Source organism: Bombina bombina, chromosome 4 (genome assembly GCF_027579735.1).
Source record: "Bombina bombina isolate aBomBom1 chromosome 4, aBomBom1.pri, whole genome shotgun sequence".
In the NCBI taxonomy this organism is placed as follows: Eukaryota; Metazoa; Chordata; class Amphibia; order Anura; family Bombinatoridae; genus Bombina; species Bombina bombina.
The window spans coordinates 548428617-548448048 of record NC_069502.1 but is presented as its reverse complement, the minus strand read 5'-3'; the positions used below and the strand labels follow the sequence as shown (position 1 = coordinate 548448048).

General features: G+C 37.4%; 1 protein-coding gene across 1 annotated transcript in view; it reads left to right on the top strand.

Annotated features, from left to right (window-relative positions):
* SNAP91 (synaptosome associated protein 91) overlaps nucleotides 1-19432 on the top strand; it is a 466999-nt gene that overhangs the window by 41047 nt on the left and 406520 nt on the right. The gene's annotated exons all lie outside the window — the stretch shown is intronic.

Genomic DNA, 19432 nt, shown 5'->3' with positions numbered 1-19432 from the left:
GACTAGCTTCTCAACTCAAAGTTTTCCTCTCGCCTTCTCAACATACGGGCAGCGGACGATCAGGATCTGCTGCCTGTATGTATCATTACACTCTCAAGTGAGCGTGTAATGCCCGCCCCTTCTCTTGTGCAACCAATCGCGTGAGAGAAGGGACTGTCCATCACCGAGAGTGAGAAAGCTCTCTGTGATTTCCCCTAGCAGGGGTCTAATTCTTACATTGCAGGCTCGCTATTGCATTGTCTTATCCTGCATTTGTTGATTATGCTAATATACTGTATTTACTGGTCCTTTAACAGTGCTCAATACAAAAATAGCATGCACTATACTTTATACATGCTTATTGCGCTTGTCATCAGTAAAGTGTTGTGCTCACTAACAATCTGAAATTTTGCTTTTTCATGTAGCACTTTTGAAAACCATGTATTAAAGGGACATGAAACACAAACATTTTCATTTATGATTCAGATAGAGAATACAACTTTCCAATTTACTTCTATTATTTAATTTTGCTTCCTTATCTTGTTATCCTTTGCTGAAAGTTTTATCTAGGCAAGCTCAGGAGCAGCAGAGAACCTAGGTTCAAGCTGTTGATTGGTGGCTGCATAAATATACCGATTGTGATTGGCTCACCCATGTTTTCCGTTAGAAACCATTAGTGCATTGCAGGTCCTTCAGAAAATGATACCAAGAGAATGAAACAAATTAGATAATAGAAGTCAATTAGAAAGTTGTTTTAAAATTGTATGTTTTACCTAAATCATGAAATAAAAATTTTGGGTTTCATGTCCCTTTCATTTTTATTGCTTGCATTCAAAAACACATAAGGTTTACACATTGCAGTATTGTCTTTATGTCCAACTTAGTTTTTTCTTTTCTTTTTTTTTTTGCCAAAGATCTAGAAACTACTGTTGCTATAAAGCATCTGTTTTCATGTACTCGGGGACAGGCCAGTCTACAGAAGAAATGATGAATGCTGTTTACTTAGACTATAAATGGGACATTTATTGGAAGTGCAGAGCTTCACTTCGGTGAGATTGTTTGGTGCCGGATTAGGTGTGATTTATTCTAGAGCTGTAAGACGTGTGGCTAGCTTTAGTTTTTCACATAAATATATGAGAAGCGTAACATTTAAAATGATTTATCTTTTGAAGTAAATACTGCCCCAAGAAACATTAATAAAACCATCTGTACTGTTTATAGAATTCATAAGAAATATTTATTTTTAGTTTTTAAATGTATTTAACTCCTGCTATATTTAGTACGGATGTATACGTTTAAACATATAGAACACTTATGTGGAAAAGTATAAATCATTATTTCATTGAATTTAGTTTCTCACTTAAAGGGACAGTTCACCCAAAAACTTTCTCCCCTTTAAATTATTCCCAATGATCCTTTTAACCTGTTACAGTGTATTAAATTGGTTGCAAGTGGCTCCTTTACTCCTATTTCAGCATTTGAAATAGCTGATTTAGCTTGTGGTTTCCCAACCTATACTGAAAGTTTTGATACTGGCGTATACGCTATTGACAAGCCTAAGTAAACACAGCCAGCAGAAGAGATTACACCCTCAGTGGGGGGCATGATAGTTAAGTAATAAAATGATAATTTTCTATTGTTCTCTCTATGTATTGAGCTTTGGTGTTCCAGACAAATATAAGATAAGGAAGCAAGTCTGTGTACATAAAAGTGATAACGTAATGAGATCTGATATTACCTGAAGCTCAACCCATTGTAATAGGCTGTGGTTTCAAAGCACAAAACCAGCTACTTCAGATACACAAATAAACCCGAAAATGCAATTTCTCAAATATTTTATACTCTGCAGTTGGTATAACAAGTCATTTAAAATCCATTTATGGAAAAACAATTTTACAGTGTACTGTCCCTTTAACACTTGAGTAAAGTGAACCAGAGTATTATTTGTAAATTCTATGGTGAGTTGCCTCAACAAACAATAAAATTAAACTTTCATAAATAAAGTATAATAAAGTAAATAAAATCCCATTTTCTTCTTTTTGTTGGTATAATTTGTTGACATAGGTGCATGCTTAGTTAGTGTCTTGAGTACCATATGGTAGCAGCAGGGTCTGCGGATATGTGTGCATGCTCATGAGCCTATCTGAACATATTCTCATGGAAAGGAGCAACGTTTCAACAAGACACCAAGAGATATATGTAATATAAGAATTAAATGGATTTTTTTTAAATGTACATTCTTCCTGAATTTTAATTTTGAAATCCATGTCCCTTTTTAAATGTTAATTGGATTCCCATCACACAGTAGGCCCAATGAATTAAAAGGCGGATGGACAAAGTTCTTAACTTAGGAGCCTGTCTTCTCGCTTTTGGGGTGAACTTGCTAGTGCAACACCGCCCCTGCCCTCAGGTGACCTGTCAATCACACCTATTGAAGGTGTTCAGGTAACATAGTAGATGAGGTTGAATAAAGACCGAAGTCCATCAAGTTCAACCTATACAAATCTAAAATACAAAAAGCTCCAGTTAAGCTTAAAATAATCCCACTAAAAGGTGACCCATTTAATACTAGCAATCATATCTATGAATTTTGTTTATAGACAGAAATGGATCCAAAATTTTTTAAATGTATCTAGGGTATTGACATTCACTATCTCCTTTGGTAATGAGTTCCATAATTTTATTGTTTTTACAGTGAAAAAAAGTTTCCGTTGCAGGAGATTAAATCTCCTTTCTTCCATCCTTAAATTGTGACCTTGTCACAAACAATTTTCTTGGAATAAACAGAGCTTCTGCCATCTCTGTATATGGGCCTTGAATATATTTATATAAAGTAATCATGTCACCTCTCAAGCGCCTTTTTTTCTAAAGAGCTCCGCAAGAGCTAAAAAGCAGCATCCACTGCTTTTGTACAGTAAACAGTAAAATTGCATTGACTTTTAATGTCTACCTTGAAACAACAACCACTTTGTTATTTTCTGTTCTGTTAGTTGAGTTTATATTTGTATGTGATACACACATGAATAAATGTTGAATATATTCTTGTGTTGCTATTTACTTATGTGCAGCTTGTTGAATTGGTCCATAAGGCTCCATAAAACTGTCTTAGCTGGATGTCACCTAAGTGTTTCATTACCACTGAGTCATACAGCTAGCAAAGGGAGGAAATTATCAGGCACTGTATAGATAATGGTCAAGCTGAAAAAAGACTAACGTTTTATGAGTAATCCAAGACATGGGCTGGGCACAAGAGTGAGATGAAACACAAATTAAGCCTATTTCATTTTTGTTTATCATCAGTAATTAGCATACAATTACGGACTTGTATAATTTAATTATTAGCATTATTTCTACAGATGTTTGTGTCTTTGTTGTTTAACAAGAATTTAATATACTAGCATCTTTTTAGATGGATAAAGCATTTTGGTTTGCATGAAATACATTTCTCTTGTTAAGTGTGTTCAGTCCACGGATCATCCATTACTTATGGGAATATATTCTCTCCCTAACAGGAAATTGCAAGAGGATCACCCAAGCAGAGCTGCTACATAGCTCCTCCCCTCACATGTCATATTCAGTCATTCTCTTGCAACTTAACAGGACGTTGTGAGAGGTCTGTGGTGTGTTTTATACTTAGTTTATTCTTCAATCAAAAGTTTGTTATTTTAAAATGACACCGGAGTGTGTTGTTTATTCTCAGGCAGTATTTGGAAGAAGAATCTGCCTGCGTTTTCTATGATCTTAGCGGAAATAACTAAGATCCACTGGCTGTTCCCGCATATTCTGAGGAGTGAGGTAACTTTCAGAAGGGAATGGCGTGCGGGAAACCCTGCAAACAAGGTATGTGCAGTAGATTATTTTTCTAAGGAATGGAATTGACTAAGAAAATACTGCTGATACCGATGTAATGTAAGTAAGAGCCTTTAATACAGTGAGAGCGACTGTTAGCAGGCTGTTTTATATATATACTGTAAAGTAATTTTCTAAGGAATGGAATTTGACTGAGAAAATACTATTAATACTGAAGTGATGTTATAAGCCTTTAATGCAGTAGGATGACTGTCAGGCTTATCTATAGAGATACATGCTCCTTAAGAAAGGGATGTTTAAAACGATTTTGCTGGCATGTTTAATCGTTTTGTGAGGTACTTTGGTGATAAAACTTGCTGGGGCATAAAATTTTTCCACATGGCTGACAATATTTCTGCATAGAAACAGTTAACTGAAACTCCCAATATTGTAATATTGAGTAGAAGGGGCCTATTTTAGCGCTCTTTTGACGCAGTAAAAATTTAGGCTCTGTCTTCCTGCTTCATTCTGCTTGACACGGATCGTCTCCAGACAGCTTATGGGACTTCAAAAGTCATTTTGAGGGAGGTAATCAGTCACAGCAGACCTGTGACAGTGGTTTTTTGACTGTATTAAAAAACATTTTTTGCTTATAAAAACCGTTTGGGTTTTAAGGGGTTAATCATCCATTTGCAAGTGGGTGCAATGCTCTGCTAACTTAATACATTTTCTGTAAAATTTTAATTGCCATAACTGATTTGGTTCATTGTTATTTCAACTGTGACAGTTTTCTGTGCTTCTTAAAGGCACAGTAGCGTTTTTCTTTATTACTTGTAAAATTATTTACAGTGTTTTCCAAGTCTGCTAGTCTTATTGCTAGTCTGTTTAAACATGTCTGACACAGATGAATCTGTTTGTTCACTATGTTTAAAGGCCACTGTGGAGCCCCACAGAAATTTGTGTACCAAATGTATTGATTTCACTTTAAATAATAAAGGTCAGTCTTTATCTATAAAGGAATTATCACCAGACAACGAGGGGGAAGTTATGCCGACTAACTCTCCTCACGTGTCAGTACCTTCGCCTCCCGCTCAGGAGGCGCGTGATATTGTGGCGCCAAGTGCATCAGGGACGGCCATACAAATCACATTACAAGACATTATGAATAATACCCTGACAGAAGTATTATCTAAATTGCCAGAATTAAGAGGCAAGCGCGACCGCTCTGGGGTAAGAATAGAGCGCGCTGGTGTTTCGAGAGCCATGTCCGATACTGCGTCACAGTTTGCAGAACATGAGGACGGAGAGCTTCATTCTGTAGGTGACAGATCTGATCCAGGGAAACCGGATTCAGAGATCTCTAATTTTAAATTTAATGCTAGGGGAGGTTTTAGCGGCTCTGAATGACTGTAACACAGTTGCGATTCCAGAGAACTTATGTAGGCTGGATAGATACTATGCAGTACCGGTGTGTACCGACGTTTTTCCTATACCTTAAAGGCTTACAGAAATTATTAGCAAGGAGTGGGATAGACCTGGTGTGCCCTTTTCCCCTCCTCCTATATTTAGAAAAATGTTTCCAATAGACGCCACTACACGGGACTTATGGCAGACGGTCCCTAAGGTGGAGGGAGCAGTTTCTACTTTAGCTAAGCGTACCACTATCCCGGTGGAAGATAGTTGTGCTTTTTCGGATCCAATGGATAAAAAATTGGAGGGTTACCTTAAGAAAATGTTTGTTCAACAAGGTTTTATCTTACAGCCCCTTGAATGCATTGCGCCTGTCACTGCTGCTGCGGCTTTTTGGTTTGAGTCTCTAGAAGAGGCCATTCACTCAGCCCCATTGGATGAAATTATGGACAAGCTTAAAGCACTTAAGCTAGCTAATGCATTTGTTTCTGATGCCATTGTACATCTAACTAAACTAACAGCTAAGAATTCCGGTTTTGCCATTCAAGCGCGCAGAGCGTTATGGCTTAAATCCTGGTCAGCTGATGTGACTTCTAAATCTAAATTACTTAATATTCCTTTCAAGGGGCAAACCTTATTCGGGCCCGGCTTGAAAGAAATTATCGCTGACATTACGGGAGGTAAGGGTCATGCCCTTCCTCAGGACAAGGCCAAATCAAAGGCCAAACAGTCTAATTTTCGTGCCTTTCGAAACTTCAAGGCAGGAGCAACGTCAACTTCCTCCGCCCCAAAACAGGAAGGAACCGTTGCTCGTTACAGACAGGCCTGGAAAACTAACCAGTCCTGGAACAAGGGCAAGCAGGCCAGAAAACCTGCTACTGCCCCTAAGACAGCATGAAGGGATGGCCCCCTATCCGGAAACGGATCTAGTGGGGGGCAGACTTTCTCTCTTCGCCCAGGCGTGGGCAAGAGATGTCCAGGATCCCTGGGCGTTGGAGATCATATCCCAGGGATATCTTCTGGACTTCAAAGCTTCTCCTCCACAAGGGAGATTTCATCTTTCAAGGTTATCAGAAAACCAAATAAAGAAAGAGGCATTCCTATGTTGCGTACAAGACCTCCTAGTAATGGGAGTGATCGACCCAGTTCCGCGGACGGAAAAAGGACAGGGATTTTATTCAAATCTGTTCGTGGTTCCCAAGAAAGAGGGTACGTTCAGGCCAATTCTGGACCTAAAGATTTTAAACAAATTCCTAAGAGTTCCATCATTCAAAATGGAAACTATTCGGACTATCCTACCCATGATCCAAGAGGGTCAGTACATGACCACGGTGGATTTAAAGGATGCCTACCTTCACATACCGTTTCACAAAGATCATCATCGGTTCCTAAGATTTGCCTTCCTAGACAGGCATTACCAGTTTGTAGCTCTTCCCTTCGGGTTGGCTACGGCCCCGAGAATCTTTACAAAGGTGCTGGGTTCTCTTCTGGCGGTTCTAAGACCGCGAGGCATAGCAGTGGCTCCGTATCTAGACGACATCCTGATACAGGCGACAAGCTTGCAAATTGCCAAGTCTCATACAGAGATAGTTCTGGCATTTCTAAGGTTGCATGGGTGGAAAGTGAACGTGAAAAAGAGTTCTCTATCACCACTCACAAGAGTCTCCTTCCTAGGGACTCTGATAGATTCTGTAAAAATGAAAATTTACCTGACGGAGGCCAGGTTATCAAAACTCTTACATGCTTGCCGGGTCCTTCATTCCATTCCACGCCCGTCAGTGGCTCAATGCATGGAAGTAATCGGCTTAATGGTAGCGGCAATGGACATAGTGCCATTTGCGCGCCTGCATCTCAGACCGCTGCAATTGTGCATGCTAAGTCAGTGGAATGGGGATTACTCAGATTTGTCCCCTCTACTAAATCTGGATCAAGAGACCAGAGATTCTCTTCTTTGGTGGTTCTCGGGTCCATCTGTCCAAGGGCATGACTTTTCGCAGGCCAGATTGGACGATTGTAACAACAGATGCCAGCCTCCTAGGCTGGGGCGCAGTCTGGAATTCCCTAAAGGCTCAGGGATCCTGGACTCAGGAGGAGAAACTCCTCCCAATAAATATTCTGGAGCTAAGGGCAATATTCAACGCTCTTCTAGCTTGGCCTCAGCTAGCAACACTGAGGTTCATCAGATTTCAGTCGGACAACATCACGACTGTGGCTTATATCAACTATCAAGGGGGAACCAGGAGCTCCCTAGCAATGGTGGAAGTCTCAAAGATAATTCGCTGGGCAGAGTCTCACTCTTGCCACTTGTCAGCGATCCACATCCCAGGAGTGGAGAACTGGGAGGCGGACTTTCTAAGTCGTCAGACTTTTCATCCGGGGGAGTGGGAACTCCATCCGGAGGTATTTGCTCAACTGGTCCATCGTTGGGGCAAACCAGATCTGGATCTCATGGCGTCTCGCCAGAATGCCAAACTCCCTCTTTACGGTTCGAGGTCCAGGGACCCGGGAGCGAAGCTGATAGATGCTCTAGCAGCTCCTTGGTTTTTCAACATGGCTTATGTGTTTCCACCGTTTCCTATGCTCCCTCGACTGATCGCCAAGATCAAACAGGAGAGAGCATTGGTGATTCTGATAGCGCCTGCGTGGCCACGCAGGACCTGGTATGCAGACCTAGTGGTCATGTCGTCCTGTCCTTCATGGACTCTACCTTTGAGGAAAGACCTTCTAATACAAGGTCCTTTCAATCATCCAAATCTAATTTCTTTGAGACTGACTGCGTGGAGATTGAACGCTTGATCCTATCAAAGTGCGGCTTCTCCGAGTCAGTAATTGATACTTTGATACAGGCACGAAAGCCTGTTACCAGAAAAATCTACCATAAGATATGGCGTAAATTCCTGTTTTGGTGCGAATCCAAGAGTTACTCATGGAGTAAGGTTAGGATTCCAAGGATATTGTCTTTTCTCCAAGAGGGTTTGGAAAAAGGCTTATCAACTAGTTCTTTAAAGGGACAGATTTCTGCTCTGTCTATTCTTTTGCACAAGCGTCTGGCAGAAGTTCCAGACATCCAGGCTTTTTGTCAGGCTTTGGCTAGGATTAAGCCTCTGTTTAAAACTGTTGCTCCTCCGTGGAGCTTAAACTTGGTTCTTAAAGTTCTTCAAGGAGTTCCGTTTGAACCCCTTCATTCCATTGATATTAAACTTTTATCTTGGAAAGTTCTGTTTTTGATGGCTATTTCCTCGGCTCGAAGAGTCTCGGAGTTATCCGCCTTACATTGTGATTCTCCTTATCTGATTTTCCATTCAGACAAGGTAGTTCTGCGTACTAAACCTGGGTTTTTACCTAAGGTAGTTTCTAACAGGAATATCAATCAGGAGATTGTTGTTCCATCATTATGTCCTAATCCTTCTTCAAAGAAGGAACGACTTTTGCATAATCTGGACGTAGTCCGTGTCCTGAAATTCTATTTGCAGGCAACTAAAGATTTTCGTCAAACTTCTTCCCTGTTTGTCGTTTACTCTGGACAGAGGAGAGGTCAAAAAGCTTCGGCAACCTCTCTCTCTCCTTTTGGCTTCGTAGCATAATACGTTTAGCCTATGAGACTTCTGGACAGCGGCCCCCTGAAAGAATTACAGCTCATTCCACTAGAGCTGTGGCTTCCACCTGGGCCTTTAAGAATGAGGCCTCTGTTGAACAGATTTGCAAGGCTGCGACTTGGTCTTCGCTTCACACTTTTTCGAAATTTTACAAATTTGACACTTTTGCTTCTTCGGAGGCTGTTTTTGGGAGAAAGGTTCTACAGGCAGTGGTTCCTTCAGTTTAAGTGCCTGCCTTGACCCTCCCATCATCCGTGTACTTGGCTTTGGTATTGGTATCCCATAAGTAATGGATGATCCGTGGACTGAACACACTTAACAAGAGAAAACAACATAATTTATGCTTACCTGATAAATGTATTTCTCTTGTAGTGTGTTCAGTCCACGGCCCGCCCTGTCTTTTAAGGCAGATCTAAATTTTATTTATAACTTCAGTCACCACTGCACCCTATGGTTCCTCCTTTCTCGTCTTGTTTTGGTCGAATGACTGAATATGACATGTGAAGGGAGGAGCTATGTAGCAGCTCTGCTTGGGTGATCCTCTTGCAATTTCCTGTTAGGGAGAGAATATATTCCCATAAGTAATGGATGATCCGTGGACTGAACACACTACAAGAGAAATAAATTTATCAGGTAAGCATAAATTATGTTTTTATATTTAGTATTAGAAACAATTTTTTTTTTTTATTAATATCTGCTTTTTTAAAAAAAATAATTAATATACGCATCTTCAGGACTGTTTACAGGATAAACTGCAGGCATGTAACCATGCTTTTAATAGAATTCCAGATCTCAGTTTGTCTCTTAATGTGCCATGCAGGTGTTGCTTTAAAGAGCATGCAATTTTTTTTTTAAACCTACATTAACTGTGTTTAATCACCACAAAGGGATTAAATACATAGGTAAAGTTAATATTGGGAGCTGGTCATGGCTAGTGTTTTCCATTTATTATCAATCAACTGTGTTTACTCTTTTTAAATGATAATGACAACAGAAACTACCCAAATGACCCTGATCAAAAGTTTACATACCCTGGTGATTTTGGCCTGATAACATGCACACAAGTTGACACAAAGGGGTTTTAATGGCTATTAAAGGTAACCATCCTCACCTGTGATCTGTTTGCTTGTAATTAGTGTGTGTGTGTGTATAAAAGGTCAATGAGTTTCTGGACTCCTGACAGACCCTTGCATCTTTCATCCAGTGCTGCACTGACGTTTCTGGGCAAAGCCAAAAGAATTGTCAAAGGATCTGCGGGAAAAGGTAGTTGAACTGTATAAAACAGGAAAGGGATATAAAAAGATATCCAAGGAATTGAGAATGCAAATCAGCAGTGTTCAAACTCTAATCAAGAAGTGGAAAATGTTGAAACCAAACCACGGTCAGGTAGACCAACTAAAATTTCAGCCACAAGTGTCAGGAAACTTGTTTTGGATGCAAAGAAAAACCCACAAATAACTTCAGGTGAAATACAGGACTCTCTGAAAACATGTGGTGTGGCTGTTTCAAGATGCACAATAAGGAGGCACTTGAAGAAAGATGGGCTGCATAGTCGAGTCGCTAAAAGAAAGCTATTACTACGCAAATGCCACAAAGTATCCTGCTTACAATATGCTAAACAGCATAGAGACAAGCCTCAAACCTTCTGGCAAAAGTCATTTGGAGTGATGAAACCAAAATTGACCTTTTTGGCCACAACCATAAACGCTACATTTGGAGAAGAGTCAACAAGGCCTATGATGAAAGGTACACCATTCCTACTGTGAAACACAGAGGTGGATTGCCGATGTTATGGGGATGTGTGAGCTACAAAGGCACAGGAAATTTGGTCAGACTTGATGGCAAGATGAATGCAGTATGTTATCAAAAAATACTGGAGGAAAATTTGCATTCATCAGCTGCGCATGGGACGTACTTGGACATCCCAACATGACAATGATCCTAAACACAAGGCCAAGTCGACCTGTCATTGGCTACAGCAGAATAAAGTGAAGGTTCTGGAGTGGCCATCTCAGTCTCTCGACCTCAGTATCATTGAGACATTCTGGGGAGATCTCAAATGTGCAGTTCATGCAAGACAGCCCAAGAATTTTCAGGAACTGGAGGCTTTTTGCCAGGAAGAATTTGCAGCTTTACCATCTGAGAAGATAAAGAGCCTCATCCACAAATACCACAAAAGGCTTTAAGCTGTCAATGATGTTAAAGGGGGCAATACACCGTATTAAGAACTGGGGTATGTAAACCTTTTGATCAGAGTCATTTGATTAGTTTCTGCTGTCATTATGATTTAAAAAGTAAACACAGTTGATTGATAATAAATGGCTTCAGTCAAATACTAACCATGAGTGAAAGAAAAGTTTTTTTTTTTTGTGTGTTATCATTCATATACTCAGAAAAATGGCCAAGAAATCATAAATTCTGCGAGTGTATGTAAATTTATGAGCATGTATGTGTGCATGTATGTATATGTGTGTGTGTGTATGTGTATGTATGTATGTATGTATGTATGTATATATATATATATATATATATATATATATACATGTGTGTGTGTGTGTGTGTGTGTGTGTGTGTATGTATATATATATATAAATAGAAAGAAGCAGGGTGGCGCAGAGACCTCAAACTTTAAAATACAATAAATAAAATAATTAAATAAAATACAATACAGTTTACAATAAAATATTATAGCAATATATATAGTAGAATAAAATATAAAATAATAATATATTATAATATAAATGTCTATAGCTGTAAAGGTCCTAAACGATCAGATGTAGTCAGGAGCACATCAATTATGGAGAGGAAAGTCTTCAGATGCTAATCCCCTATTAGATGTACACTTACTTGAATGAACCTCAATCACATGAGGTAAGAATGTAGCACTTTCATAGAAAAGTAAGGCACTCCCTGTAGAAAAAGTAGAACGATCAACTGGATCTCCCAGAATATAGACTTCTGTATCTTGGAATATGGATAGTAGAATCCTCCAAATGTCCTTGTGCTCTCTTTAGAAAGTAGTAACTTCCAACTCCAGTATAGGTGTCATATAAAGAGAACCAGAAAAGCGAACATAGTGTAAAACTGCTTTAATAACACATAAATGACACACAATAGGGTACACTCACATAAAAAACCTCAACTAATGAGGTATGGAGAGAGCACATAGACGTAGTAAAGCTGCAGCCCAAAGAATCCAATAAGTATCCGCCGTGGGAATCTTAATTCAAAGGCAAATGCAGACTCCACAATAACAGAAGTATCGAACAGTTCATACAACAGGTCATGTACCTTCCTTGAAATATCTTACGCGTTTCGAAGGGTCAAATAAATTAGGTTCCCTTCTTCATCAGAGATACAGGCAATTACAGGACTCACCTATAAATAGTACCCCCAAAAGTAGCTACATTCTTCTTGTGATCCACCGCGAAGGTTTGACACGCACGCTAGCATTTCCTGGGTCCGTGACACGCAAGGTATACTTCCGGACATGCGCATGTACCAGGACCTCTGGCTCAGGGTAGATCGTTGTCATGGATACAGACAACAAAAATCCCATAAACATCGAGACAGCTGATTATGCCTGCTATGCGAGTCAATGCCAAGCGGGGCAAACTAAGACTACACTGAAATCTAAATAAATAAAGACCATGGCATATTTCAACTAAATAATATATATACACATGTTGCAGAATAACAATGCTTGTATATAACAAAATTAAAATTAATACGTTTTTCATACAAAGATTATTTTACACCTAAAAACTTTCCATCAAAAATAAAGTCACATAAAATACATAAAATACATAAGAGACTCCATAAAATATTTCATTTATAAAAGGGAAAATTTCATAAAACAGCATATATTAAAAAAGATATATATCAATTAAAGGACATCATATAGATACAACAGAAATCTCTGTTTTTAAAACTATAAGATAGGATAAATAAAAGTAATAATTAATAATAAAATATCCATACATATGTATATATACATATATATAAATATCTATTAATAGATATATATCAAGTAAATTCTATAATACTTAATATTTCTAAAAAGATACTATAAAATATAAATAAATATTTATTGGATAAGCCTCAACCTAAAAATGTATATTCAAAGTGGGGTAAAAATATAGAATACAATAAAATATATCCATATATATCAATATTGACAGATAAAAAGCAGTTAAAGTGAATCTATAGGAAAGCGGCAATATCTATATCCACATTCAATCCAGCTGGGACCCTAGTGTTGAATGCATGGATCCAATACGTTTCTCTCTGTCTAAGGAGAGTTTCCCTATTACCACCCCTAATTCCAGTATTGACATGCTCTAAAATTGTACCTCTTAGGCACTCAGGATTTCCATTATGTATCTGTCTATAATGTTCGGACAGATTATGGGATTTCAGACCTTCTTTAATGTTGGTCACATGCTCATAGAGCCGTTTTTTGTATGGTCTGGTAGTTCTCCCTATGTACTGGAGATTACAGCTACATTGTAATAAATATACTACATATGTGGTTTTACAGTTGACAAGGTTTTTGATCCTGCACTCCTTGCCATTTGAGGTGGAGGTAATACTCTTCGTAGGTTTTTTTCCTTGGTACATTCTCTCACATGATACACAATTCAATCTATTGCATCTATAGAATCCTATAGATTCCTTACTCAACCAATTTTCCTTCCTTTTTGTATCTTTCAATAAACTTGGGGCTATAATGGTTTTTAAATTTCTATTCCTTCTAAAGATACAGGTCGGTCTAATCCCTATTTTGTCCCTCAATAAATCATCCTTCTGAAGGATATACCAATGTTTTTTCAGGATTTCTTTGATACCTTCTGATCCTTCATTATAGGTAGAAATAAAACAAGTTTCATTTTTATTTTTATTTTTATTCTTATTTTCACCAGATTCTTTTTCTTTATCTGGTATTGAAGGGCCAGATATGTCTTTAGGCCTGGATTTCTCTTCTACCTTATTATACGCCTTTTCAATCCATTTCTTTTTGTATCCTTTTTCCAGGAATTTTGTAGTCAATTTATCTGCTTCTATTGTATAATCATCATAATCTGTACAGTTCCTTCTTATTCTTTCCATTTGTCCCACCGGGATATTCTTTATCCAGGACACATGATGGCCACTGGAAGCATGAATGTACCCATTACTATCCGTTTCTTTTGTAAATAGTCTTGTTTTTATGGTACTATCTTGGTGGAATAAGGTAAGATCCAAAAATTCTATTTCCTCCTTGCTATGTTTTTCAGTGAACTTAAGGTTCATGTCATTAACATTGAGATATTTAAAGAATTGGGTCAGGGAATCTTCCCCTCCCTTCCATATTAGAACTATATCATCAATGAATCTTAACCAGATTACAACATTATCATGGAATGGGTTATTATGCCATACATATTTTTCCTCCCAAAATCCCATGTACAGGTTGGCGTAGCTAGGGGCAAATTTAGTGCCCATAGCTGTTCCGCCAACCTGTACATAGTAGTCATTTTCAAATAGGAAGTAGTTTTTTTCCAAAATAAATTCGATTGCTTCTTTCAAAAATATCTGTTTATTGGATGCCAGATTTGTGGAAGTATCTAGCCAGTATCCTACTGCTTCAATCCCCAACTTATGTGGGATATTTGTGTACAGGGCTGTTACATCAATTGTAGCCCAGATATAATCTGCTTCCCATTTAATCTTGGTTATCTTAGATATAGTGTCAGGAGTGTCTTTAATATAAGATTTAATTTTTGATACTATAGGTTGTAAATAATGGTCCACATATTCAGATAGTGGGGAGGTTAGAGAGTCAATTCCAGCAATAATAGGTCGACCCGGAGGGTTCTGTATGTCTTTGTGGACCTTAGGTAAATGATAGAATATTGCCGTTTTAGGCTCCCTTCTATCCAGAAACATAAATTCATCATTGTTTAAGATCCCCTCATGTTTTGCATTGTCGAGTAAATGAGAATATTGTTGTACAAAGGTACTAGTGGGATTTTTTTGGAGTTTCCTATAGGTAGTATGATCGTCCAGAAGTCTTTTAGCCTCTCTTACATATATCTCCCTATTTTGAATCACCACTCCACCGCCCTTATCGGCTTCTCTTATTACAATCCCAGCATTTTCAGAAAGAATTTTAATTTCCTCCTTCTCCTTTTTATTGAGGTTGTCATGTCTAATTCTATAGTTCTTACAATATTCATCGAACTCCTGACCAACAAGAGTTTCGAAAACCGAAATATAATGACCCTTAGAGTTCAATGGATAAAAGTTGGAGGGTAATTTGAATGTCGAGTATTGTTTGTAAACTATTTTGTTCTTTTCCTCCAATTCAGATTCCCCCACATTCTGACCCCCACTGGCCTCTAATTCTTCCAGAATGCACACAGTATCTAAATCCTCCTTTTCAAGAACAGTATTCAGATTATCTTCTGCTTTGGATTGATCTCTCTGATTTTTGGCAAAATGCCTATCCAATGTGAGTTTCCTCACAAATTTCTGTAGATCAATATATAAAGAGAATGGATTAGGTCCTCTAGTGGGGGCAAAAGATAAACCCTTCCTAAATAAATTTAAAGTATTCTCAGTAAAGGTTTTATCAGTCAAATTAAATATCTTTACACTTTTTAATAATCCCATTCTATATTTGTTCTGTTCCTTTTTGGATTTCCGGCCTCGTACCAGTTTCCCTGCTCTACATCCTCTAAATTTCTTTCTAGACCCCTTTTTTGGCTTTGCCTTCTCCATTGCGGAGTAGGTGGTCTGTTCCGAGGTTGTTGCTGTGGACTCAAATGTTGGTCCCTGAAGCGTTGCTCCAAAAAAGTCTGCTTATTAGATTTGTTGTTCCTATTCTGTTCAAAGTTTTGTTGTCTTTTTAATTTTTGCGTATTAATATGGCCCTGTATTCTTAAATCTGTGCCCCCATATTTAGTATGGCTCATTTGTTTGTTTGGTACCCTATTTGAGGGGATTCTATTCCTATTATTAGCCTGAATATTTTTTGAGTGATTTTGAATTGCCCCCACTTTATCATGCTTATTTTTATTTTTATTATTGTAATTGATATAGTTCCTCTTATTAGAATTTGTCGTGGTCTTGGGGTGTCCAATAATTGGACCCTCATCCCATCTAGTGCCATCCTCCCTATAATCAGGGGAATAGATGTCGGTCCATTCCCAATTAGAACCTCCTTCTTTCGGATCATTATCCCTTCTGTTATCTACTTCATGGAATACCTGATCATCCAAGTCCTCCCCATTTTCATTGGGTCGACTCGTGGATCTCCCTTCTATATTGTCTACCCCCGGTAGTAGTTTGGAATTCTCCTCATCCTTTTGTTTTTTTAGGCTATAATCCCTTAAAAATTTAATTTTCTTTTTGTTTTCAACTTTGGATTCAAAGATCTCGATTTTCTTTTTATTTGCCAGGTCCAGTTCCTTATAATATAGATCCCCTTTAAAATTATTTAATCTTACTCTAATGTCATTAATTTGGGTGGTAGCCATAGATACTTGCTTTTGTCTATATCTGATTAAAATGTCTATCAGTTTCAGGGAAATTTCCTCCATACTGTTATCCCATTCAGTTAGAAGTTCTACTTCTGATGGATCCATTATAGCCACTTTCTCAAATTTCAGGCCTTTGGGTATGATCTTATATTTAACATACCTCTCTAGATTTGTACAATCATGCCAACTGAGAAGTTGCTTTTTGGTCAGTTTCTCTAGTTTCTCAAACAAATGTTTGGGATTAGTGATACTCAGATTTTCATTAAGGATTTCATTCCCTTCGTCAATAGACAGTTTCTTTACTTTATTTATGGGGTCAAAATAGGCCCCGTATTCCAAATCTAAAGATTCAGCCATATTTAAAAGTATAGATTCTATTAAAAAGATCTATATATATGTATATGAGAACAAAGCTATGAAAGTATAGCAGCCAAGGAAATAGGAAACAATACAGTAACAAAAGAAAAATGAACCAGTAGAAAAAATCCACTGAATCACTCCTAGGCGCTCACTATCAAATAAAAGCTGTGCCACAAGGTATATACTCTATACCCAGCACCTCATAAGAAATATTTTCAGCAAGAAGTATCCAGCTGCCAAACCCCAAAAAGCAGAGGAGACCTATCACTCCTCAATAAAGAGACATAAATAGAAAGAAGCAGGGTGGCGCAGAGACCTCAAACTTTAAAATACAATAAATAAAATAATTAAATAAAATACAATACAGTTTACAATAAAATATTATAGCAATATATATAGTAGAATAAAATATAAAATAATATAAAATAATAATATATTATAATATAAATGTCTATAGCTGTAAAGGTCCTAAACGATCAGATGTAGTCAGGAGCACATCAATTATGGAGAGGAAAGTCTTCAGATGCTAATCCCCTATTAGATGTACACTTACTTGAATGAACCTCAATCACATGAGGTAAGAATGTAGCACTTTCATAGAAAAGTAAGGCACTCCCTGTAGAAAAAGTAGAACGATCAACTGGATCTCCCAGAATATAGACTTCTGTATCTTGGAATATGGATAGTAGAATCCTCCAAATGTCCTTGTGCTCTCTTTAGAAAGTAGTAACTTCCAACTCCAGTATAGGTGTCATATAAAGAGAACCAGAAAAGCGAACATAGTGTAAAACTGCTTTAATAACACATAAATGACACACAATAGGGTACACTCACATAAAAAACCTCAACTAATGAGGTATGGAGAGAGCACATAGACGTAGTAAAGCTGCAGCCCAAAGAATCCAATAAGTATCCGCCGTGGGAATCTTAATTCAAAGGCAAATGCAGACTCCACAATAACAGAAGTATCGAACAGTTCATACAACAGGTCATGTACCTTCCTTGAAATATCTTACGCGTTTCGAAGGGTCAAATAAATTAGGTTCCCTTCTTCATCAGAGATACATGCAATTACAGGACTCACCTATAAATAGTACCCCCAAAAGTAGCTACATTCTTCTTGTGATCCACCGCGAAGGTTTGACACGCACGCTAGCATTTCCTGGGTCCGTGACACGCAAGGCGTACTTCCGGACATGCGCATGTACCAGGACCTCTGGCTCAGGGTAGATCGTTGTCATGGATACAGACAACAAAAATCCCATAAACATCGAGACAGCTGATTATGCCTGCTATGCGAGTCAATGCCAAGCGGGGCAAACTAAGACTACACTGAAATCTAAATAAATAAAGACCATGGCATATTTCAACTAAATAATATATATACACATGTTGCAGAATAACAATGCTTGTATATAACAAAATTAAAATTAATACGTTTTTCATACAAAGATTATTTTACACCTAAAAACTTTCCATCAAAAATAAAGTCACATAAAATACATAAAATACATAAGAGACTCCATAAAATATTTCATTTATAAAAGGGAAAATTTCATAAAACAGCATATATTAAAAAAGATATATATCAATTAAAGGACATCATATAGATACAACAGAAATCTCTGTTTTTAAAACTATAAGATAGGATAAATAAAAGTAATAATTAATAATAAAATATCCATACATATGTATATATACATATATATAAATATCTATTAATAGATATATATCAAGTAAATTCTATAATACTTAATATTTCTAAAAAGATACTATAAAATATAAATAAATATTTATTGGATAAGCCTCAACCTAAAAATGTATATTCAAAGTGGGGTAAAAATATAGAATACAATAAAATATATCCATATATATCAATATTGACAGATAAAAAGCAGTTAAAGTGAATCTATAGGAAAGCGGCAATATCTATATCCACATTCAATCCAGCTGGGACCCTAGTGTTGAATGCATGGATCCAATACGTTTCTCTCTGTCTAAGGAGAGTTTCCCTATTACCACCCCTAATTCCAGTATTGACATGCTCTAAAATTGTACCTCTTAGGCACTCAGGATTTCCATTATGTATCTGTCTATAATGTTCGGACAGATTATGGGATTTCAGACCTTCTTTAATGTTGGTCACATGCTCATAGAGCCGTTTTTTGTATGGTCTGGTAGTTCTCCCTATGTACTGGAGATTACAGCTACATTGTAATAAATATACTACATATGTGGTTTTACAGTTGACAAGGTTTTTGATCCTGCACTCCTTGCCATTTGAGGTGGAGGTAATACTCTTCGTAGGTTTTTTTCCTTGGTACATTCTCTCACATGATACACAATTCAATCTATTGCATCTATAGAATCCTATAGATTCCTTACTCAACCAATTTTCCTTCCTTTTTGTATCTTTCAATAAACTTGGGGCTATAATGGTTTTTAAATTTCTATTCCTTCTAAAGATACAGGTCGGTCTAATCCCTATTTTGTCCCTCAATAAATCATCCTTCTGAAGGATATACCAATGTTTTTTCAGGATTTCTTTGATACCTTCTGATCCTTCATTATAGGTAGAAATAAAACAAGTTTCATTTTTATTTTTATTTTTATTCTTATTTTCACCAGATTCTTTTTCTTTATCTGGTATTGAAGGGCCAGATATGTCTTTAGGCCTGGATTTCTCTTCTACCTTATTATACGCCTTTTCAATCCATTTCTTTTTGTATCCTTTTTCCAGGAATTTTGTAGTCAATTTATCTGCTTCTATTGTAT